The 25,000-nt window shown below is 45.7% G+C and overlaps 1 pseudogene; it reads left to right on the top strand.

Moving 5' to 3' along the window:
• LOC125301598 overlaps window positions 1–25,000 on the top strand; it is a 52,072-nt pseudogene that overhangs the window by 17,538 nt on the left and 9,534 nt on the right.

Raw genomic sequence — 25,000 nt, 5'->3', positions numbered from 1 at the left:
ACCTTCAGTAGCCTATTCCCAGATAAATCCACGCATTGTTTCGTTTTTGTTTGTTATACAGTCAATGCTTTCAAGCCCTGTGTTGCTAACATACCTAGGCTGAAACTAAGGTCTAGCTAGCCTATTGGTGGGTTTAATTGAATTTGAGTAATAGGATACGCAAGCATTTACATCTGAGATAGTTTGTAATTCCTGTAGAGCTCATCAAAATTATAGATATGACACAAGCCACTTATCTGCTATAATCCAAGATAGATTTTCTTCGGGTTTTTTAGCATTTATTTTACCAAATGACATGGGAAACATAATTCATTTCATCCACATAGCTTAAAACCGTGAAAATCAAGCAAGCCTCACGGGCGTCACGGCATTAAAGTGACAGGCACTCAATTCCACTTGCACAGCACCAATACAGTGTAATGACATGAAAGAGAAGTCTATATAGTTTATACAGTGCTGTGCAAAAGTTAAGACACCCATGCTGAAATTGACTAAAGGGAGGAATAAAAACATATTTTGCCTTTTGTCTTAATGTTTAATTAAAAAAAAATAGGACATCAATTATGTTTTAATGTATCATATATAATAAATAAATACATTATATATAAATGTCTTAACTATGCACAGCACTGTATATTCTAAATAGTAATAGTTTGTACAGTGGCTAATACTAATAATGTAAAGGAAAAAGGTGAAAGAAAAACATGAATAATCCTGTTCAAGTACTGCAATAATCCTGCTTTGTAAATGCTTGTGTTGATGGTTATGTCATCATTTGTAACTCAATCTGTCCATTTCTTTCACAAAATCCACCAGAAGTCACAATTTAAGGAGTCATTTTTTCAAATGTTTCTCTTTTTTTGGGGTGGGGGGCTTCCTACGATCAACAGCACCACTGCTGGAAAAAATTCTAGGGGAAACACTGGTGTGTGTATGTTGTCAGTGGTTGGGTGTGTGTGTGCTCAGCTGAGTGTGTGTGAGAATGTTGAGTGGTTGTGTGTGTGTGTGTGGTTAGTTGATGTGTGTGTGTTGAGTGATTGTGTGTGTGTGTGTGTGTGGTTAGTTGATGGGTGTATGTTGAATGGTTGTGTGTGTGTGTGTGTGTGTGTGGTTAGTTGATGAGTGTGTGTTGAATGGTTGTGTGTGTGTGTGTGGTTAGTTGATAAGTGTGTGTTGAATGATGTGTGTGTGTGTGTGTGTGTGTGTGTGTGTGTGTGTGTGTGGTTAGTTCATGAGTGTGTGTTGAGTGGTTGTGTGTGCGTGGTTAGCTGTGAAGTGTGTTTTGAGTGGTGTGTGTGTGTGTGTGGTTAGTTGATGAGTGTGTGTTGAGTGGTTGTGTGTGTGTGGTTCATTGATGAGTGTGTGTTGAGTGCTTGTGTGTGTGTGTGTGGTTAGTTGATGTGTGTGTGTCGAGTTGTTGTGTGGGTGGTTAGTTGATGAGAGTGTGTTGAGTGATTGTGTGTGTGTGTGTGTGTGGTTAGTTGATGGGTGTATGTTGAATGGTTGTGTGTGTGTGTGTGTGTGTGTGTGTGGTTAGTTGATGAGTGTGTGTTGAATGGTTGTGTGTGTGTGTGTAGTTGATAAGTGTGTGTTGAATGATTGTGTGTGTGTGTGTGTGTGTGTGTGTGTGTGTGTGTGTGTGTGTGTGTGTGTGTGTGTGTGTGTGTGTGTGTGGTTAGTTGATGAGTGTGTGTTGAGTGGTTGTGTGTGCGTGGTTAGCTGTTGAGTGTGTTTTGAGTGGTTGTGTGTGTGTGTGTGGTTAGTTGATGAGTGTGTGTTGAGTGGTTGTGTGTGTGTGGTTCATTGATGAGTGTGTGTTGAGTGCTTGTGTGTGTCTGTGTGTGTGACTTGTGTGTGTGTGTGTAAGTTTGTGTGTGTGTGTGTGGTTAGTTGATGAGTGTGTGTTGAGTGGTTTTGTGTGTGTGTGTGTGTGATTAGTTGATGAGTGTGTGTTCAGTGGTTGTGTGTGGTTAGTTGATGAGTGTGTGTTGAGTGCTTGTGTGTGTGTGTGTGTGTGGTTAATTGATGGGGGGGGCTTCCTACGATCAACAGCACCGCTGCTGGAAAAAATTCTAGGGGAAACACTGGTGTGTGTGTGTGTGTGTGTGTTTTCAGTGGTTGGGTGTGTGTGTGCTCAGCTGTTGAGTGTGTGTGAGAGTGTTGAGTGGTTGTGTGTGTGTGTGGTTAGTTGATGTGTGTGTGTTGAGTTGTTGTGTGTGTTGTTAGTTGATGAGAGTGTGTTGAGTGATTGTGTGTGTGTGGTTAGCTGTTGAGTGTGTTTTGAGTGGTTGTGTGTATGTGTGTGGTTAGTTGATGAGTGTGTGTTGAGTGGTTGTGTGTGTGTGGTTCATTGATGAGTGTATGTTGAGTGCTTGTGTGTGTGTGTGTGTGTGATTAGTTGATGAGTGTGTGTTCAGTGGTTGTGTGTGGTTAGTTGATGAGTGTGTGTTGAGTGCTTGTGTGTGTGTTCAGTGGTTGTGTGTGGTTAGTTGATGAGTGTGTGTTAAGTGCTTGTGTGTGTGTGGTTAGCTGATGAGTGTGTGTTGAGTGGTTGTGTGTGTGTGGTTAACTGTTGATAGTGTGTTGAGTGGTTGTGTGTGTGGTTAGTAGATGAGAGTGTGTGTGTGTGTGGTTAGTTGATGAGTGTGTATTATGCTAATACATACTTTAAGTGCCCATATTGTGGAAAAAAAAACACTTTTTTCTGGGATTGGGGTGTTATTTTGTGTCTCTGGTGCTTCCACACGCATACAAACTTGGAAAAAAAAAACATCCATGCTGTTCTGAGTGAGATACGCGTTTCTGACTGTATCCTGCCTTCAGTCTCCGGCTGGTCAAAATCGGCATGGCCAGCTACGTCATCATTTTTTTGGCGAGAGCCGTGGCCTACTGGTTAGCGCTTCGGACTTGTAACAGGCGGGTTGCCGGTTCAAACCCCGAACAGTAGGAACGGCCGAAGTGCCCTTGAGCAAGGCACCTAACCCCTCACTGCTCCCCGAGTGCCGCTGTTGCAGGCAGCTCACTGCGTCGGGATTAGTGTGTGCTTCACCACACTGTGTGTTCACTGTGTGCTGAGTGTGTTTCACTAATTCACGGATTGGGATAAATGCAGAGACCAAATTTCCCTCACGGGATCAAAAGAGTATATATACTTATACTTATATACTTATATAGGGATCAAAAGAGTATATATACTACTTGTACTTATATACTTATATAGGGATCAAAAGAGTATATATACTTATACTTATATACTTATGTATGTGTGTACATAGTGTGTGTACATAGAGTGTGTACATGGAGTGTGTACATAGTGTGTGTACATAGTGTGTGTACATAGTGTGTGTACATAGTGTGTGTACATAGAGTGTGTACATACAGTGTGTACATAGTGTGTATACATAGTGTGTGTACATAGAGTGTGTACATAGTGTGTGTACATAGAGTGTGTACATAGAGTGTGTACATAGAGTGTGTACATAGTGTGTGTACATAGAGTGTGTACATAGTTACTTCATATTCCAGGCCTGTAGGTGGCACTCTTTCTATTTCAGAAATTCCCCAAAGCTTGCGCGGTGTATAGCCTACATACAGACAGAATACGACCGAGCCCGTAGACATTCTCTGGCTACAACGAAAATGACTAGTGCAAAGAATCCAGAATCGTTTGTGTGGACTGATAGTGAACTGTCAACTGTAGTCAACTATAAAACTAATAAACTTCACTTTGTGAAGGGTGCAGTCCCTTTATTTGGCTAACGCAGGTGCAAATAATCTCCTTTACTTTCTTTGGTTGTATAGTCCGCGATTCATATTAGTTTTGGCTATCACTGCAAGTGCATAGGTTAAACGCTAGGCCTACCCAAGTATTAGGCTATCGCCACATTTATAATATTGCTATAATACCTTTGTTAGTAACAGTCGATACATTTGTCGCATCTAGGCTTAACATGATTTCTAAGCGACCTGTAGGCTTATATCTGACTTCACTAGACTATGAATGCATTTATTTATGTTGTAAACATGTAAAATAAACGAATTACACCGGCACTATGCTAAAGTTTTAATTAATTTTAAACTTACACCACACCTCCCTAATAACTTCTGACTAGTTCTCTCGCGTCAGTCACTGACAGTAGCTAGAATGCATCAAGAAAACACATTGGAAAAACACTGCTCAGTCCACCAAGTCATGATAAGCTATTGGCGCTGCACAGCACCAGTTGTGATATTTATCCTACTGTGTAATTGCAGGTAATGTCATGTATGAAAACTAGTATTGTTAGGCAATAAGTGTCAAATCCAGGGCAGCTGAGGTGTGGCGATGACATTATCAATAGGCAAGTATGCGGTTTCGCTGGGCTACGAACTCGCAAGGGCTCTGGTTTCAGATTTTTCCACCCTGGGACAAAAAGCACGAAAAGTGCGGTTTCGGGCAGTGCGTTAGATAGAGATAGATAGATAGATACTTTATTGATCCCCAAGGGGAAATTCAAGATTTCGTTTACAGGATTCGTTTGGACGATCGGCCAAGACGATGCAAAAAAATGCGTTTAACCCAAAAAGCGTTTCCCTGGACACTCCCCTCCTACTTCAGGGTCCCATTCTGGTTCCGTAACGTTCACACGTTCTATAGTCCCGTTAGTCTCTACACCGCAGCAGCTCATGAATATGTACACACACTACATGAGCACACACTCCTAGGAGCAGAGACGGCATGGAAAGAGAGGGAATCAGAGGGGAATAGAGATCTGTAATAAGAATCTTTTCCAGCAAGCAACATCAGAAACTTGTTTTCTGGAACTCATATACCTATTTTTAACTTGTTGAGAAATAGTCATAATGTGGGCACTTTAAGTTGTGTGTGTTTATGTGTGTATATATATCTGTGTACATGTATATGTGTGATTATTGGCATAAATGTGTGTGTGTGTGTGTGTTTGCTTTAGCGCACACGCGGTGAGCAGCAGAGAGGGGGTGGACACAGAGACGGCCAGCGAGTCCCTCCTGAGCCACCGTAGGGAGCGGGAGGCAGAGAAGGCCAGACGCAGAAGAGAGGAGTGTGAGTACCAGCATAGAACACATCAAATGAGTGTGTGTGTGTGTGTTTCTGTGTTTCTGTGTGTGTGTGTGTGTGTTTCTCTGTGTGTGTGTGTGTGTGTGTGTGTGTGTGTTTCTGTGTTTCTGTGTGTGTGTTACCAGAACAGAACACACATCAAATGAGTGTGTGAGTGTGTGTGCACGACTGCCTCCCTATAAAATATGTTTGTGTGTGTATGTGTGTGTGTGTGTGTGTGTGTGCACGACTGTCTCCCTATAAAATATGCATGTGTGTGTGCACGACTGTCTCCCTATAAAATATGTGTGTGTGTGTGTGTGTGTGTGTGTGAGTGTGTGTGCACGACTGCCTCCCTATAAAATATGTGTGTGTGTATGTGTGTGTGCACAACTGTCTCCCTATAAAATATGTGTGTGTGTATGTGTGTGTAATTGTGTGTGTGTGTGTGTTTCTGTGTGTTTCTGTGTTTGTGTGTGTGTGTGTGTAGTTTTGTTTCTGTTTCCCCCCTGTGACTGCTGATCTGAGGTCAGAAAGCTTGTTGACATCTACTTGATCCAAGAGATCCTATAACTAATGCAACAAAAGCATGTGGAGGAGAGGTGTGTGTGTGTGTGTGTGTGTGTATGTGTAGAGATGAAAGGTGAGGTGTGTGTGTGTGTGTGTAGAGATGAGAGGTGAGGTGTGTGTGTATAGAGAGGAGAGATGTGTATGTGTGTGTATAGAGAGGAAAGGAGAGCTATGTGTGTGTATAGAGAGGAGGTGAGGTGTGTGTGTATGTGTATGTATAGAGAGGAGAGGTGTGTGTGTGTGTGTGTGTGTGTGTATGTGTATAGAGAGGAGAGGTGTGTGTGTGTGTGTGTGTGTGTGTGTGTGTGTGTGTGTGTGTGTAATAGAGAGGAGAGGTGAGGTGTGTGTCTGTATAAAGAGGTGAGGTGTGTGTGTGTGTATGTGTGTCATATCCTGTATATTACATTACATTACATTACATTACATTTGGCTGACGCTTTTTAACCAAAGCGACTAACAACATGGTAAACAGTATGTTTTGGAACAATTCTCACAATTTTAGGACAGTTTAAAAAAACATTAGAGTACAGTAAGAATAAGTGCGTCGGTGAGTGCTGTTTTTAACCGTTACTTGTCAGTTTAAAACGGCTGGTGAGTGCTAGGATCAGTAAGACTTGTTCAAAGTCAAAGTCAAAGTCAGCTTTATTGTCAATTTCTTCACATGTTCCAGACATACAAAGAGATCGAAATTACGTTTCTCACTATCCCACGGTGAAGACAAGACATATTTTACCAATTTAGGTCCACAGACAAACATAACATTCAAGTAACAAAAAAAGTAAGTAAATAAGTAAATAAGAGGGCACATATAATAATGAAAATAAGAGCAGCAAAATGTGGTTGAAATTGTGCATAGACAGTCAATAAAAATACTAGTGCAAATTCAGGCCAATAAAAGGCTTGGGTAGTTCTGTTTGACCTAAGTAAGAAGAAAGTGGCATAGTGGTTGCAAGTTATGTAAGAGCAGCAGAAGTGTTGTGTTTCAGGACAACAACACCAGTTGTAAAGTGTACAAGTGTGCAAGTGTGCAAGTGTGCAAGTGGTGCAGTGCAGGGCCATTTTGGGTCCAATGTCCAGGATGTTATGTAGCTGAGGGTGGAGGGGGGAGGGAGGGAGAGAGTTCAGCATCCCACGGGCTTGGTGTATGAAGCTGTTGGTGAGTCTGGTAGTCGGGAGCGCAGGCTTCTGTACCTCTTCCCAGAGGGCAGTAGATCAAACAGATTGTGGCGGGGTGACTTGCATCACTCACAATTTTGGTGCCTTGGCGGGTGAGGTGGGTGGTGTAAATGTCCTTCAGGGAGGGGAGTGAAGCACCAATAATCCTTCCAGCTGTGTTCACTATGCGCTGCAGGGCTTTCCTGTTGTATTCAGTGCAGCTTCCGCCCACACAGCGATACAGCTGGAGAGGATGCTCGATGGTGCCTCGGTAGAATGTGGTCATGATGGCTGGTGGAGCACTTGCTCGCCTGAGTTTCCAGGAAGTACAGGCGGCTGAGCTCTCTTAGCCAGTGATGCAGTGTTGGTGGTCCAGGAGAGGTCTTCACTGATGTGCACCCCAGGAATTTGGTGCTGCTCGCTCTCTCCACCACAGCACCGTCGATGGTCAGTGGCAGGTGTTGGGTGTGACCTCTCCGGAAGTCAACAACAATCTCTTTGGTCTTGCTGACGTTCAGCAGGAGGTTGTTGTCCCTGCACCACGTGGTCAGATGGTCGACCTCTAACCTGTATTGAGTCTCGTAAGCCCTTGGTGATGAGACCCACCAGAGTTATTAATGCGTCAGCAAATTTCACTATGTGATTGTTGCTGTAGGTTGCAGTGCAGTCATCGTCCAGCAGGGTGAAGAGCAGCGGACTGAGCACGCAGCCTTGGGGGGCCCCTGTGCTCAGTGTGATGCTGCTTGAGGTATTGTTGCCAACACGTACTACTTGGGGCCTCTGACAGAGGAAGTCCAGTAGCCAGTTGCAGAGGTAGGTACTGAGTCCCAGTTTGTCAAGTTTGCAGATGAGTTGTTGTGGTATTATGGTGTTGAATGCAGAACTGAAGTCTATAAACAGCAATCTCACATATGAGTCTCTTTTTTCCAGGTGGGTGAGGGCTGGGTGGAGGGCAGAGCAGATTGCATCCTCTGTAGACCGCTTGGCTCGGTATGCAAACTGGAAGGGGTCCAGGGTGGGGGGGAGAATGGCTTTGATATGTGACATGACAAGCCGCTCAAAGCACTTCATGATGATGGGTGTCAGTGCCACAGGGCGGTAGTCATTGAAGCAGGATGGAGCAGTTTTCTTCGGCACAGGTATGATGGTGGCAGCTTTGAAACATGATGGGACGATGGCTTGCTTCAGGGAAGTGTTAAAGATGTCTGTGAAGACATCCTTAAGCTCCCCTGCACAGTCCTTCAGCGCCACGACCTGGGATGTTGTCTGGACCTGTTGCCTTCACGGGTGTTGATGGCAGCAAGTGTCCTCTTTCGCGCTGTCGGCAGAGAGGCACAGGGGGCTGCTCATGTAGAGGGGGATGGGTCTTCTGTGGGCAGGTGCTGTTTTGTGCTTCAAAAGCGAGCAAAGAAGCGGTTCAGGTTGTTGAGCAGAGGGATGTTGCTCTCACAGCTCTGTGGCGGGCTTGTAGTCGTGAGGGCCTGAATGCCCTGCCATAGGCTTTGTGCGTTCCTGCTGTCTTTGAAGTGGGTGGTTATCTTGTGAGTGTATTCCTTTTTGCTTCCTTGATGCCACGGGACAGGTTGGCTCTCGCTGTTTTCATGCCAGCTTCATCCCCAGCTCTGTAGGCTTTGTCTCTGGCCCTCAGCAGCCTGAGGACATCCCCTGTCAGCCATGGCTTCCAGTTAGCCAGTGATGATGTCTTTTGTGTGGGTCACATCATCATCGATGCACTTGGTGATGTAAGAGGTTACAGTGTCTGTATACTCCTCTATGTCTGTCGGTTGTTGTAAGTGGCTGCCTGCTTAAACATTTCCCAGTCTGTTGTGTCAAAGCAGTCTTGAAAGAGCATCGGAGGCTCCCTCAGGCCACACTTTTACCTGCTTACAAACCGGTTTGTTCGCTTTTACCCTTTGTCTGTATGCGGGCATTAGCATAACAGTGATATGGTCTGAAAGTCCAATGTGGGGGAAGGGGGTGGCTTTGTATGCTCCTTTGTGTGCAGTGTAGACCAGGTCCAGGATGTTATCTCCTCTTGTTGGAAAATCAACATGCTGGTGTAGCTTTGGAAGTACAGTTTTGAGATCAGCATGGTTAAAATCTCCAGTGAAGATGGTGAAACCGTCTGGGTGTGCTGTCTGTTGTTCACTGACAGCCTGGTACAGTTCACTAAGAGCCGCGTTCTTATCGCTGTTGTTGTTGGTAGGCGGGATGTATACTGCGACTAGCAGAATCGCAGTAATTTCCCTTGGCAGGTAAAAGGGCGGCACTTTATGATCATAAACTCTGCCAGTGGTGAGCAGTGTTTGCATACTACTACAGTGTCCGGCACCATTCGTCACGGATGTAAACACAGATTCCTCCTCCTCGTGATTTACCTCCCTTTACAATGGCCCTGTCTGCTTTCGATAGCATGCTAGCTGCTCCAGTTGTACAGCAGAGTCGGAATGTTGTCATTTAACCAAGTCTCAGTGAAGACGAGCACACAGCAGTTACTTACTGTCGGTTCGTTGATCTCAGCAGTCATTATGTGATCCATTTTGTTGTCCAGTGATCATTACATTTGCCAGGAGAATGGATGGTATTGCTGGGCGAGTTGGGCTAGCCGCTAGCCTGGCCGGACGCCTCAGCGCTTGCCCCTCTTCTGCTTCCTCGCACACCGCTTCCGGCGCTTTCTTTCGGGAGGAGTAGCAGGCGAAGTCGGTGTTGTTGCAGGCGGAGTAGTCGAGTTCCTTTAGCGTCTCTGTTGCAAAGTCAGAACGCTGCAAAACTTGCTTTTGCAGATGTCAATTAAAAACTGCCTGCTGTACTTGTAGTACGGCGTAGTAAGGCAAGCGAACACGTAAAACTTTCGGACAAACACTTTTAAACGAACAAAACACCGTGCGGTTGGGACAGAGAGAGGTCGCTGCGTGTGTCTGGCGCCGCCATCTTGGAGTATTGTTGTAAGTGTTGCTATGAGAGTAGATGTTCTCTAAAGAGCTGGGTCTTCAGGGAGTTTTTTGAAAGTGGAAAAGGATGTCCCTGCCCTTGTAGGAACTGGCAGTGTGTTCCACCAACGAGGAACAACAGATGAGAAAAGTTTGGATTGGCTTGAGCGTGCGGTGGTAGAGCTAGACGCCGTCAGAGGAGCCAGCGGTCTGGAGGTAGTGTAAGTCTGTATGAGGGCATTCAAGTAGGTGGGAGCAGAACCGAGACTACTTTGTAGGCAAGCGTTAGAGACTTGAATTTGATGCGGGCCACCATAGGTAGCCAGTGTAGCTGGATGAGCAGCGGGGTAACATGTGCCCTTTTGGGTTGGTTGTAGACCAGGGCGCCTTGGCGTTCTGGATCATCTGAAGTGGTTTCACTGCGCGCAGGCTGGGAGACCTGTCAGGAGGGCATTGCAGTAGTTGAGTCATTGAGATGACTATTGCCTGAACCAGAAGTTGGGTAGCATCTTGAGTCAAGTAAGTCCTGATTTTTTCGATGTTGTAGAGTGCAAAACGGCATGACCGGGCGACTGAGGCAACATGATCTGAGAAGTTTAGTTGGTTGTCAAGAACAACTCCTAGATTTCTTGCAGTCCTGGTCGGTGAAACAGACAGGGAGTCAAATTTGATGTTGATGTCGTGGTGTATGGTAGGTTTAGCTGGGATGACCAGCAGTTCAGTCTTTGAGAGGTTCAGCTGGAGGTGGTGTGCCTTCATCCATGTAGCTATGTCTGAAAAGGCAATCGAGATCTGTGCTGAAACCAGGGGGTCGTCAGGTGGAAAGGACAGATAGAGCTGTGTGTCGTCTGCATAGCAGTGGTATGAGAAGCCGTGTGAACGGATAATCTGTCCCAAGGAGGTGGTGTAGATAGCAAAGAGGAGGGGCCCAGCACTGAGCCCTGGGGACCCCTGTGGTGAGATGGTGAGGTCGCGGATAGCTGACCCAGCCATGATACGTTAAAACGAGCGTCCTGTGAGGTAGGATTCAAACCAGGAGAGAGCAGAACCGAGATTCCCATGTCAGCGAGTATAGAGAGAAGGATACGGTGATTAACGTGTCAAAGGCAAGCCGATAAGTCAAGCAGAATGAGTACTGATGACCCGGCGGTCGCCCTGGCTTCTTTTAAGGCTTCTGTTACAGACAGCAGAGCCGTTTCGGTAGAGTGGCCGCTTTTGAACCCAGACTGATTTGGATCCAGAAGGTTGTTCTGTGAAAGGAAGTCAGAGACCTGTTTGGAGACTGCTCGTTCAATGCCTTTGGATAGGAAAGGCAGTAGTGAGACAGGGCGGTAGTTCTCGACTTGAGCAGGGTGAGAGAAGCTTTCTTAAATAAGCGGTGTTACCCGGGCCATTTTGAGCGCTGTTGGAAATGTGCCGGAGGTTAGCGAGGCATTGATCACATGTGTGATAGCTGGAGCGATGGTCGGGCTGATGGACTGAAGTAGGCTCGTAGGTGTAGGGTCCAGCGAGCATGTGGTAGGACGGCTGCATGTCAGGAGTCTGGACACTTCACTCTCGGAGAGAGGCGTGAATGCTGAAAAAGATGTTCCAGCAGTCCCTAGAGGTTGTAGGAGTGCGGTATCTGAGTCAGATGCGTTGAGTGGGCATATAGAGAATTGACTGCTGATTGCCGACACTTTGTTTGTAAAAAATGAGGCGAGGGTATCTGCAGTAAGGCTGGATGGAGGAGGAGGCAGCTGAGGGTTGAGTAGCGATTTGAAGGTTGAGAAAAGTTTTCGAGTGTCTGTAGCACTGTTGATTTTGTCATGGTAGAAAGCCGTCTTAGCAGCAGTGATGCTGGCTGAGAAGGAGGTCAGGAGTGTCTGGTAGTTTGTGAGGTCATCAGCTAGTCTGGATTTGTGCCATTTCCTCTCCTCCAGCAGCTCTGAGTTTGGTGCTTGCCATCCGGAGGGTATCATTTAGCCATGGATGAGAATGTTTGGATCGAGCTGGCCTTGTGGTAAGAGGGCACAGCTCGTCTAGACACGAGGTCAGTGTGGAGCAGAGCGAGTCGGTGGCCTCATTAACTATATATACAGTCTATGGTGTGTATAGAGAGGTGAGGTAAGTTGTGTATGTGTGTGTGTGTGTGTGTGTGTGTGTCATATCCTGTATATATATAACTATATATACAGTCTATGGTGTGTATAGAGAGGTGAGGTAAGTTGTGTGTGTGTGTGTCACGTTTTCAGTTCTTTTTTACTCTGACCTACTGTGTGTGTATGTGTGTGTGTGTGTGTGTGTGTGTGTGTGTGTGTGTGTCATATCCTGTATATATATAACTATATATACAGTCTATGGTGTGTATAGAGAGGTGAGGTAAGTTGTGTATGTGTGTGTGTGTGTGTGTCATATCCTGTATATATATAACTATATATACAGTCTATGGTGTGTATAGAGAGGTGAGGTGAGTTGTGTGTGTGTGTGTGTCACGTTTTCAGTTCTTTCTTTACTCTGACCTACTGTGTGTGTATGTGTGTGTGTGTGTGTGTGTGTGTGTGTGTGTGTGTGTGTGTGTGTGTGCAGGGGCGGAGCTACGTGGTGGCCAGGGGGGGCCACGGCCACCACTGGTCAAAGCTTGGCCACCCTGCTGGCCCCCCCAGCTCCTTTCAGTGAAAAGTAAAACAAAAAAAATTGCTGCCGTTTTCGACGGCACTTTGCAAAGCAGGGACTGAACCAATTACTGCACTCTATCTATGACCATTGGCCCAGTCAGGAAGTGTAGCCCACTGTTGTGATCAAATCGTGAGTAGGCTAGGCCTAGTGCAGCAGCAGCAGCAGCGGGACAATTCAAGTCATCTGTTAAAAACACTTGACAGTAGACTACTACTTAACCTCAGTAACAACAGGTGAGTTGATGATGAGTTGGAAAATTAATGCTAATAAGATGTTAGAATGTGTCACGAATCATAGCCAAGTGAGCTGCGTTGGGCTGTCCTTAGGTAGGCTCTGACATTGATGTGTGGGGCTGATCAGAAATAATCAGATTCGGGCATCTGATTATTTCTGATCAGCCCCACACATCAATGTCAGAGCCTACCTAAGGCTAACGATGTTACAAAAATATTTCAATACAATTCGGGTGAAATGCTAGCATATTAGGCACATATCTCCGGATGGCTCCAATAAAAGTAGTCTAATAGTGTCTAGCCTAGGCTATTTTATAAAAAACATAAATTGCTGACTGCTTGTGGTTCTTGCCATAGCAGGTCAGGCAGAGGCAGGCTGCTTTGCCTGAGTTCTTTGTTACATTGCTCCAGAACTGTTCATCACAGCGAGACCTTATTTGCGTGACAGAGCAGAAGTGGGGCTTTCCAACGAGACTAAACACTTGCCTGTGCGATCAAGTATGAAAAAAAAAAATCATGAAATTAAATCTAATTGATTCATATTTACAGTTCACCTGCGCACCCATTACTCTCGTTTGAATTACTCGCGAACCCGTGATCGCATAGATATGGCAAGCATATCAGAAGAAAGAGGAGACAACGGGCTATCTATTGGTACCAAGGATATCGACGCTTCTGGGCTATAAAAACAGACAACGTGACTGCAAAATAACATCATGTACAAAAACCAACGCTGCACACCCATTACTCTCGTTTGAATTAGGCCCTACTCACGAACCCGTGATCGGATAGATATGTCACGCATGTCAGATGAAAGAGGAGACACAGCGCTATCATTTGATACCAAGTAAATCCTTCTGGGTTATAAAACAGACGAAATGACATCAAAATAATAACATCATATAGATCGACTTACCCCACGTTTTTGTGTGTTGTGGTGGCAAGGCCTGTTCATAATCCAACGTGTTTCTCTATGGCAAAGTATGTTCATAATGCGGTTTTGAGATCCCAGCAAATTCCTGCATGGCATCCAATTCGAGACTCACATTGCATCCCAATTTATTCGACAAAGAAACACCTTTTGCCTTCACTTTGTTCATGACAATGCAGTAAAAAGTTGTTTTAGAATCATCATGAGTGGACACACAGAACGCAAACTCAGGTTCAGTCAGGTCAGATCAGTTCGTGTCACAGATAAGGAGCACAGAAAGGGAATTTTTCATTTTTAAATAAAAAAAATGGCATTCATTTCTGTACACCAAATTTCTAAAATTGCTCAGCCCCAAAGCCCCCTTCACCATGGTTCTTATATTGCCAGATTGCCAGACTTGGAGTGGATATCAGAAAGAAATATCTGCATACAATATTTGTAGTAGCCTATTTATAATTGTTCTTTAATTTGAATAAGACTGATTAAGTAAGGTGCATTATCATAATGTACTTTTTTATAGCATTGGCCTATTTATGGAAAATGTGTTGGAGTGGACAACAAACTGACCTGTGTATCAGTGTTGGCTTTACACAATTTATTGCCATTGTTAAAATAGGCTATCCTAATCTTTAAAACGCTTTGAGTAGTGTTGGATTCTCTGGTTGTTGCGTTGTATTTTAGTTCTAATGTCTGTATTGAAGATGGTTAATAAAGCTTGACGGCGGGATCAGGATCGGCGATTAGATAATGATTTATTGTAGATGGTACAATAATGAATAACAGAACACAGGCTAAGTCTCAAACAGTAAAACTGTGCAGAGTCTAACAGTTGTGGTTGTTATTAGAAGCGGCTGCTGAGCCTTCCGACAGAAGATGCTCCTCGGGTCGCTTCCTCGATCCGTCTCCGTGTAAAAACCTAAGACAAAGCCTGTTATACTAAAACATACAAACGTCAACCATGCCAACGTGGCAGGTGCCAACCAGTGTACACAACCCGGCCCTGGCCAGATGGAGATACTAGCCCGAATAGGCAGACATGCTGTCTCCCTCGGCCCATGTTATCACTGATGTTCCTCGGATGTTCCTAAACATCGGCCTGTATGACCTTCCTGCTGGTACACAGGCCTAAGGCACAGTTATGTACAATAATATGGACCTCTCCCTGTTGTATACTACACACAGAAGTAACATATGAACACATCAGAATTCAATAAGAATACCCCAGAATTCTACAGTAGTTAGTAGTTTTGATTCCCAAGTGCCACCCCGATAAAACGTCTGGACCTAGCTGCCCCCCTCCTGGCGACGCCCCTGTGTGTGACCTAGCTGCCCCTCATGGCGACGCCCCCTGTGTGTGACCTACTCCCGGAACGTGGCGCCCTTTCCCTCTCCGGAGATGAACGCCCCAAGCGCGCGCGCAGTAATTAATGGCCAACGTGCAGGTGCGTGGTCCCGGGAGGAATCCGCGCGCGTTTATTTTGGGCCAGTGGGACGGAGGAGAGCGGCTCGCGTGGCCAGCATCGGCGCTACATCACTAGCTCGAGCAGAAGCTGTCGCACAGCCGCTAATTACCTGTGAGAGATGGAGTTTGGGCCGCGCGTCCTTGGACCCCAGCGGAGAAGAGCGCGAGACGAGCCATGATGGAGTGTAGCGCTGTGCGGCGGACGATACTGGTGCCGTGAGGAGTCGCGAGACGAGCCGTGAGGAGTGTGCATTAGGCTTCTCCACAGAGACTGTGCTGCTCTCATTGGTGGACAAGAAACATTTGATCATTCGTCAATCTCACACACCTGTCATAATGAAGACAGAAACACGCAGTCCTAGCATGGGAATACCTGTACGAACTTTCGTCAAATTTGGGATTTGCTCTGCAGGGCCGTCTGGCCAAGAGGCCATTGAAGCCCATTTCCAATGTCTCTAAAACACAGGCACGTAAATACATTTAATGCAATCGCTTATCCGGGATGGACGTATGTCTTTGGAATTGAGTAAACAACTGCGTTTAAAACCTTCATTTTCAAGATTGCTACACTTCTGAAACGAGTTGGTAAGAGTTAAATGCAAGTCAGTTGTAAGTCAATAAACCATTTCAGTTGTAAGTCAATAAACCATTTCAAGATGCACTCTCAATGGAGAAGGGTCTGGTGTCAACGAGGCGATGAAGTGCCCTCACTTCACAGACCTCTGTGTCAAATACAGCTCGGCTGCGCGTGTGTGTGTGTTTGTGTGATGGTGAGTATGAAGGCTATGATCTGATGGTTTTGTGTTTGTCCCGGCGATATCTCTGCCGGGGGGAGGGGGAGTGGCTTTGTGTATGGGCGCTGCTAGATGGATGGTGGTGTTGAACATGAGGACGGAGTGTGTCCTCGGTGTGCTACGGCTGCGCGCTCAGCGATGAGTGCCGCTGAAGCGGGACAGCGCAACTTGCTGACTATTTTGCGCGCTCGCGATACGTTGTTCAGATGGCTCCCGCGGATATCGCGTGCGTTTGTCTTCCACCACCATAGAGGAGGTAAGTAGGCTACCGAGAGATTACAAGACGCGCGCAGGTGTACATGTGTATACATTTAGTTTACCTATACATTAGTGCACCTAAAGACCACGGTATGTTTCTAAGCATTACCAAGTGTAGCCTATTCAGAATGTGGCAGATGTGTAGCCGTTTGCTTACTGATATACTGGTGTTGAGTGGACAAGCTTACAGTCATTCATTCTGTGCAGGATGTGAGTGCTGCTGTTTGCATCTGTGGAGGTGCGTGTGAGTTGGGTCCTTTCTTAGCCCCTTGCTTTTGCTGAGGTTCATCTCAGTTGTTTGATGGTCTTTGTCTGCGTGTGTAATAGGCTATATGTATGTGTGTGTGTGTGTGTGTGTGTGTAGATAGATAGATAGATACTTTATTGATCTCTAGGGGAAATTCAAGAAGCGTGTGTGTGTGTGTGTGTGTGTGTGTGTGTGTGTATGTGTGTGTGTGTGTATGTGTGTATGTGTGTGTGTGTGTGTGTGTGTGTGTGTGTGTGTGTGTGTGTGTATGTGTGTGTGTGTGTGTGTGTGTGTGTGTAATGAATGATTCCCCCTTTCCACCTCCCTTCTCACATTTGTTTGTTTTCATATCAACATCTGTCACACTCAACACCCCCCTTCCCTCTCTCTCCCTCTCTCACACTATCTCTCTCTCACTCTCTCCCTCCCTCTCTCACACTATCTCTCTCTCACTCTCTCCCTCCCTCTCTCACACATTCCCTCTCTCCCTCCCTCTCTCACACATTCCCTCTCTCCCTCCCTCTCTCACACATTCACTGTGTGAGTGTGGTGTGTGTGTGTGTGTGTGTGTTATTATTAATATTGTGTGTGTGTAATATTATGTGTGGTGTGGGTGTGTGTGTGTGTCTGTGTTGTGGTATGGTGTGTATTATTATTGTGTGTGTGTGGGTGTGTGTGGTGTGTGTGTGTGTGTGTGTGTGTACGTGTGTGTGTGGGTGTGTGTGTGTGTGTGTGTGTGTGTGTGGTGTGAGTGTGTGTGTGTGTGTGTGGTGTGAGTGTGTGGTGTGTGGTGTGTGTGTGTGTGTGTGTGTGTGTGTGTGTGGTGTGTGTGTGTGTGTGTGTGTGTGTGTGTATGTGTGTGTGTGTGTGTGTGTGTATATGGTGTGTGTGTGTGTGTGTGTGTGTGTGTGTGTGTGTGGTTGTGTGTGTGTGTGTGTGTGTGGTGTGTGTGGTGTGTATTATTGTAGGTAATTGTGTTGTGTAATGTGAATTATTATTATGTGGTATTATTATTATTATTGTAGTGTGTGTGGTGTGTGTATTATTGGTGTGTGTGTGTGTGTGTGTGTGTGTGTGTGTGTGCGTGTGGTGTGGTGTGTGTGTGTGTGTGTGGTGTGGTGTGGTGTGTGTGGTGTGGTGTGTGTGGTGTGTGTGTGGTGTGTGTGTGTGTGGTGTGTGTGGTGTGTGTGTGTGTGTGTGTGTGTGTGTGTGTGTGTGTGTGAGAGAACATGGTGTGTGTGTGTGTGAGTTAGAGTGGAAGTTAGTAGTGGAGCTGAATATTTCTGTTTTGGGGTGTGTGTACGTAAGGGTGTGATATGCGTACGGTTTAAAAACTAAAGTTTGTTTTAAGGGTGTGTTAATACGTAAGGAATTATTGTGTACATAGAGGTGTGTGCACGTTTAACATATTAGGGTCCAGTTCAACTGGGGCCACTTAGGTCTCAAAAAATTCTGAAAAAATGACCAGGTGTACTATATTTACCCAGGAGACACACTGTAAAATTACTCTTATGTAAGATCAATACTTTCCAAGATACAGACAGTTTTACAGGGGGAGAAACATGAAACTGGCTGTATCTTGGAAAGTATTGATCTTACATAGTAATTTTACAGTGTGTCTCCTGGGTAACATAGGTACACCTGGTAATTTTTTCAGAATTTTTTGAGACCTATAAGGGCCGTAGCCTGGTGAATTGACGTGGAATGACCCATAAGGGTGTGTAGGAGTTTAAAACAAGTTTGTTTCTTTGTCATGGGAGTGAATACTCAGAGCTGTAGATTGAGTGTGTGCTTGTGTATGTAATGGTGTGTGTGTGTGTGTGTGTGTGTGTGTGTGTGTGTGAGTAGTGAGCATGGTCGGTGCGACTCTGTTGGAGTGTCTCGGTGTGAACCAACAGCTGCACACACACCCAGTAGTCCAGCGATGTCTCCGCCTTCCCAGGGCCTTCCAGCCAATCCGATGTCACCCTGAGCCCAAGCCCCGCCCCAAATCTTGTATGTGAAAGTTTCTATCTGTAAAAATTCCAACCCATAGTGATCTACTGTATATGTGTGTATTATGTAATGGTGTGTGTGTGTGTGTGTATGTGTGTGTGTGTGTCAGCAAGCTTTCTGACCTCAGATATCAGTGTGTCAGTGTCCTCTGACCTCGTCATAAATGCTCGTGTAGGAGTGTGTGCTCATGTAGTGTGTGTGTGTGTGTGTGTAGGAGTGTGTGCTCATGTAGGAGTGTGTGTAGGATGTGTGTGCTCATGTAGTGTGTGTGTGTGTGTGTGTAGGAGTGTGTGCTCATGTAGGAGTGTGTGTAGGAGTGTGTGCTCATGTAGGAGTGTGTGCTCATGTAGTGTGTGTAGGAGTGTGTGCTCATGTAGTGTGTGTGTATAGGAGTGTGTGCTCATGTGGGAGTGTGTGCTCATGTAGGAGTGTGTGTTCATGTAGTGTGTGTGTGTAGGAGTGTGTGCTCATGTAGGAGTGTGTGTAGGAGTGTGTGCTCATGTAGGAGTGTGTGCTCATGTAGGAGTGTGTGTAGGAGTGTGTGCTCATGTAGGAGTGTGTGCTCATGTAGTGTGTGTGTGTGTAGGAATGTGTGCTCATGTAGGAGTGTGTGTAGGAGTGTGTGCTCATGTAGTGCGTAGGAGTGTGTGCTCATGTTGTGTGTGTGTGTGTAGGAATGTGTGCTCATGTAGGAGTGTGTGTAGGAATGTGTGCTCATGTAGGAGTGTGTGCTAATGAAATACCAACCCAACTGACAAGAGTGTGTGTGTGTGTGTGTGTGTATGTGTGTGTGCATGCGTGTGTGCATGCGTACGCGTACGTGCGTGCGTGCGTGCCTGTGTGTATGTGTGTGTGTGTGTGTGTGTGTGTGTGGTGCGTGCGTGCGTGTGTGCGTGCGTGTGTGTGTGTTTGTATGTGTGTGTAGTCCCACATGTGAACGGTCACTCTAAGGGAGAGAGTGTGGCCAGAGACTCAGCGATGGGGTGTGACAGCGGCTCCGTTATGAGCAGTGAGCTCGAGTCCAGCTCCTTCATGGACAGTGAGGAGGAGGACGCTAGCAGGTCTCACACACACACACACACACACACACACACACACACACACAGATGCAAACACACACAGATGCACACACACACACACACACACAGATGCACACACTCACACACACACACTCTCACACACACACACAGATGCACACACACACACACACACACCTCACACACACACACACAGACGCACACAGACACCAATCACACCCACTCACATAGACAAACAAACATTCACTCTCTCTCTCTCTCGCTCTCACACACACACACACACACCAATCGCACACACACAAACACATACACAACCACACACACATGGGCACACAGACACACACACTAGGGGTGGGCGATATGGACAAAAAATAATCTCTCGATATTTTTTGTGATTTTGACGATAACGATAATTAGTCGATATCCTTTAAAAAAAATTGTAAAAGTCTGAGTTACTTTACAGCTCATTATTTATGAATAGCATCAATACAATAATAACCAATAACCTAACATGTGACTTTTTAGCCAAATCAACCAATTGTCACTCTATGACACATTTCCAATTTTGCCCCCACTTGTGTGTGTGGCAATGACATGGTCTAGCCAGCTACATTAGAGAAGATGACTAGGCCAAACAGTTTCTCAAGAGAAAGTCTGAAGCTGAAGTTCCTTTCAAAAACATTTACTTAGGATTCACTGTAAAACTAAGCAGACCAACATTCCCTTCAATGTTTTGTTTAAGAGAAATCATGTAGGCTAGCATTCCAAGTTACAGAATAGAAACTAATGCGTTAGCTTATGGCTAATGTATATGAGAAATCCCATAGAGATGCTAACGGTTAGCATAATCGATACACATAGATATTTAGAGCGAACTTTAGTCCATTTACAAAAGGGTTACATGAGAAGAGTTCTTTGTTTACAACTGACTACTAAAATACTCAAAGGCAAATGTTTTCTCTCCATATAATACCATATGTTGTGATGATGATAATGGTGTGTGTGTGTGTGTGTGTGTGTTCTGGCAGACTCAGCAGTTCCACAGAGAAGAGTTCCTCTTCACAGCTCATGAGGCGACACCAACGCAAACGGCGACGACAGAAAGTCAACAAGATAGACCGGGTGAGATGTGTGTGTAAGATGTGTGTGTGTAAGGGCAGGTGAGATGTGTGTATAAGATGTGTGTGTAAGGGCAGGTGAGATGTGTGTGTTAGGGCAGGTGAGATGTGTGTGTAAGATGTGTGTGTAAGGGCGGGTGAGATGTGTGTGTAAGGGCGGGTGAGATGTGTGTGTTAGGGCAGGTGAGATGTGTGTGTAAGATGTGTGTGTTAGGGCGCGTGAGATGTGTGTGTAAGTTGTGTGTGTAAGGGCGGGTGAGATGTGTGTGTTAGGGCGTCTATGTCTGTGTGTGCGAGAGAGTGTCTGTGTGATGTGTATGTGTGAGTTTGTATGTCTGAGTAGCTGCTTTCAGACCCACACACACTGTCTGAGTAGCTACTTTCAGACACGTCCTCTGAAATATGCGGAGCTTTGTCAAACGGAGGTCCAACCCTTCGGGTGATTCAGATATGATGCTAACAGGCTGATATTATGCGGTCATATGTGTGAACGACACCAACGCACATTAACTGAATCTCTGTGTGGTTGAACAGGTTGAACGTGGTTGAAGACGCACATGAACATAATCTCTGCATGTTCTTCTCTTCCTTCAGATACTAGCTCATTTACATAGTAGGGGGGGAGTAGTGTAAGAGCCGGCTGAGTTCGGAGTTCCAAATAGCCGATTATGTTGTTTAGATATACGGCCCAACCGCTTGACATCCGCAGAACATGCCGACTTACACCTGGGTCTGAAAGCAGCTAGTGTGTGTGTGTGTGTGTGTGTATGTGTACACTACCGGTCAAAAGTTTGGGGTCACTTAGAAATTATTGCAAATAATAATTGCAAAAGACTTCTCAACTGTTGTAGAAAGAAATGGCTGATCTTTTATGCAATATTCTTAGCAACAATTCATCCAATGTTCCAAAGGCACATTCTGTTTACTAATCTGATATCATTTTAAAAGGCTGAGAAAAACATTGGAAAACCATTTTGCAATTATATAAGCACATAATGTTATCTAAAAACTGCTGCCCTGATTAAAAAAACAATGCAACTGATCTCAGCTGGTATTCTGTTTATAATGGAGTGGAATGGAAATTTCTAAGTGACCCCAAACTTTTGACCGGTAGTGTATAATGTGTGTTTGCAAGGATCTTTAAGTGTGTGTGTGTGTGTGCGTGTGTAAAAGATTTCTCACTCTCCTCTTCCTTGCTTGTAGTCGTCGTCCTTCAGCAGCATCACAGACTCTACTATGAGCCTCAATATCATCACCGTCACACTCAACATGGGTAAGCGCTCACTAAACACCATCACACACACTCATTAAACACAATCACACACACTCATCACCGTCACACTCTAAATGGGTAAGCACACACTAACCATCACACTCAACATGGGTATGATATGCACATACTGTATCTGTGTCATGCCAGGGTGTTGGTTGGGGTGTTTGTATGTGAGTGAGTGTTTAGGGTGTTCAGGGTGTGGTATTGGTTGGGGTGTTTGTATGTGAGTGAGTGTGTGTTCAGGGTGTGGTGGTGTTTGGGGTGTTTGTATGTGAGTGAGTGTGTGTTCAGGGTGTGGTGGTGTTTGGGGTGTTTGTATGTGAGTGAGTGTGTGTTCAGGGTGTGGTGGTGTTTGGGGTGTTTGTATGTGAGTGAGTGTGTGTTCAGGGTGTGGTGGTGTTTGGGGTGTTTGTATGTGAGTGAGTGTGTGTTCAGGGTGTGGTGGTGTTTGGCGTTCATTGTTCCTGAGTGTGTGGCACTCTCACACATATCTTGCTGCAGTACTGTGATGATTTCTCTTTCCTCCATCTACTCTCTCCTCTCTCCTTCTCTCTCTCCTTCCTCTCCCTATCTCCTCTCTTCTTCCTCTCCTCCCTCTCTCTCTCCCTCCTTCTCTCCCTATCTCCTCCCTCTCTCTCCCTCTCTCCTCTAGAGAAGTATCACTTCCTGGGCATCAGCATCGTTGGTCAGAGTAATGACCGAGGCGACGGAGGGATCTACATCGGTTCCATCATGAAGGGCGGGGCAGTCGCTGCTGATGCTCGCATCGAACCTGGAGACATGCTCCTACAGGTGAGACATGCTCCTACAGACATGCTCCTACAGGTGAGACATGCTCCTACAGGTGAGACAGGCTCCTACAGGTGAGACAGGCTCCTACAGGTGAGACATGCTCCTACAGGTGAGACAGGCTCCTACAGGTGAGACATGCTCCTACAGGTGAGACAGGCTCCTACAGGTGAGAGAGAGACATGCTCCTACAGGTGAGAGAGAGACATGCTCCTACAAGTGAGAGAGAGACAGGCTCCTACAGGTGAGAGAGAGACATGCTCCTACAAGTGAGAGAGAGACAGGCTCCTACAGGTGAGACAGGCTCCTACAGGTGAGAGAGAGACATGCTCCTACAAGTGAGAGTGAGACATGCTCCTACAGGTGAGAGAGAGACATGCTCCTACAAGTGAGAGAGAGACAGGCTCCTACAGGTGAGACAGGCTCCTACAAGTGAGAGAGAGACAGGTGAGGGAGACAGACAGGTGAGGTGTGTGTCAGTGGCGTGTTAAAGGTAGAGCAGAGGTAAAGTAGGTAGAGCAGTAGCCACACACACACACACACACACACACACACACACACGGCCATCCCTGTCCAGAGCTTACATAGATATTATCATAAATGTGTGTGTGTGTGTGTGTGTGTGTGTGTGTGTGTGTGTGTGTCTGCTTCCCAAAGCAGATTAAAGTAAAGCAGCGGATTGGCCAAGTGGCAATGTGTGTGTGCGTTTCTGCGTGTGTGTGTGTATGTACTGTGTGTGTGTGTGTGTGTGTGTGTGTGTATGTATATATATATGTGTGTGTGTGTGTGTGTGTGTGTGTGTATATATATAGCGGTTTAATGTTCCCTCCTCATGCCTGTTGATGAGGTCGCTGTATTGCCCCCTGTATTGCCCCCTGTGTTGCCCACTGTGCCACGTGCCAGAGGCATCAAGTGCCAGCGTTGGAGTAGAGTGGAGTGGAGTGGACAGTAATCCGCTCCGTTAATCCCAGCAGAAAGGCGGACGGCAGCGGCAGATTAAACTGATCCCCTCTGTCCACAGATGAGCATTAGCTGGACCCTCGTAGCCACACTGTCCGTATCTCACCACCACACACACACACACACACACACACACTCCACACACTCTCCATACAATACACACACCTCACACACACTATGCACTATCAGCAGGACCCTCGTAGCTCACACTTGAAACACACCACACACACACCTTACACATACACACACACACCACACATGCACATAACAGTAATTTGCTTATAGCCATATCAGCATCCCATACACCCAATATGCCATACAACACACACACAATTTCACACACACACAGCACACACACTCAGCTAGACACACACACTCCGCTAACACACTCACTCAGCTAACATTAGCATCTAGTGTGGTGATTTACATATCTTCAGCTAACCAGCTAACATTAGCATCTAGTGTGGTGATTTACACCTTAAGGGCCTATCACATTGCACACGGCATGCGCTGTGCTCACTGCTAGGTTGCTCTTGGTTGAGGTAATGTCCAAACGATTTTTGTTGTGCTTGCTGCTGGGCTCAGTGCAAAATACCAATGACTAACATTGCGCCGCGGTCAAAGTTCAACATGATTGCGTAAGAGCGGCAAAGTGGCAAAATGCTCAGCGCTGCGGCAGACCAGTTCTTGCGTACGCACACACACACACGCCATTGAAAGTAATGGGTTTCATAGCGCATGCCGCGTGCAATGTCATAGGCCCTTGATGCTGACTCAACTGCAACCTGTCCCGCTAACAAGCTGGACCAAGTGTGGTGGGCATGACTAGCATCAGAGGAGTGATTCAACATGTCATCACAATTGTCAGGTTCTGTAGATGTACGTAATTGTGCCTGTTTGTCCCAGTAAATGTAAAGAAACGTAGCATGAGTGTGTGTACGGGCAGTAGCACCTGTCACAGCTTTGTAATAACTCAATTACAGCCCACAGAACAGAAAGCAACATAAACAAATCTATAGAATTTAATGGACTCTAAGTACATATTAAGTATATGTGTGTGTGTGTGTGTGTGTGTGTGTGGGGGGGGTCTACTCAATAGTCTACTCAACTATTTACTGCACGTAGACTAGGGCTATGCCTTAAAATACCCTAGTAGATTGAGAAGTGGATGTCGTGAAAGTAAACAAATGATAGCCTATTAGAAAGGCAAACAAACACAAGTTGCTTTTGACATAGTAGCCTACAATGAAGAAAACTGATGCTCTGAATACTGAATCAGCCGTCTCTGAAAGTTTCTATAGCCTAATTGATGCATTTAACCGGAATTTGGATTACATTTTTTCACCGCAAAACAGACGTGCACTGTTTTCATATATGGTGGAGCACCTAATCGCACTTCTCCTCCCCTGTGTTTGGTGATAGCCTAGGCTACAACCACTTTTCCCTCGCCCTCCCATAAATTCATCAATGCATATGAAAATATGTTCTATGGTAGCATGTTCAAATGTATCATGACAATTGTTCTTAAATCTTT

The sequence above is a fragment of the Alosa alosa genome, chromosome 10, assembly GCF_017589495.1.
Source record: "Alosa alosa isolate M-15738 ecotype Scorff River chromosome 10, AALO_Geno_1.1, whole genome shotgun sequence".
Lineage (NCBI taxonomy): Eukaryota > Metazoa > Chordata > Actinopteri > Clupeiformes > Clupeidae > Alosa > Alosa alosa.
Note: the sequence above shows the minus strand (reverse complement) of the source record. Positions and strands in the feature narration are given on the sequence as shown.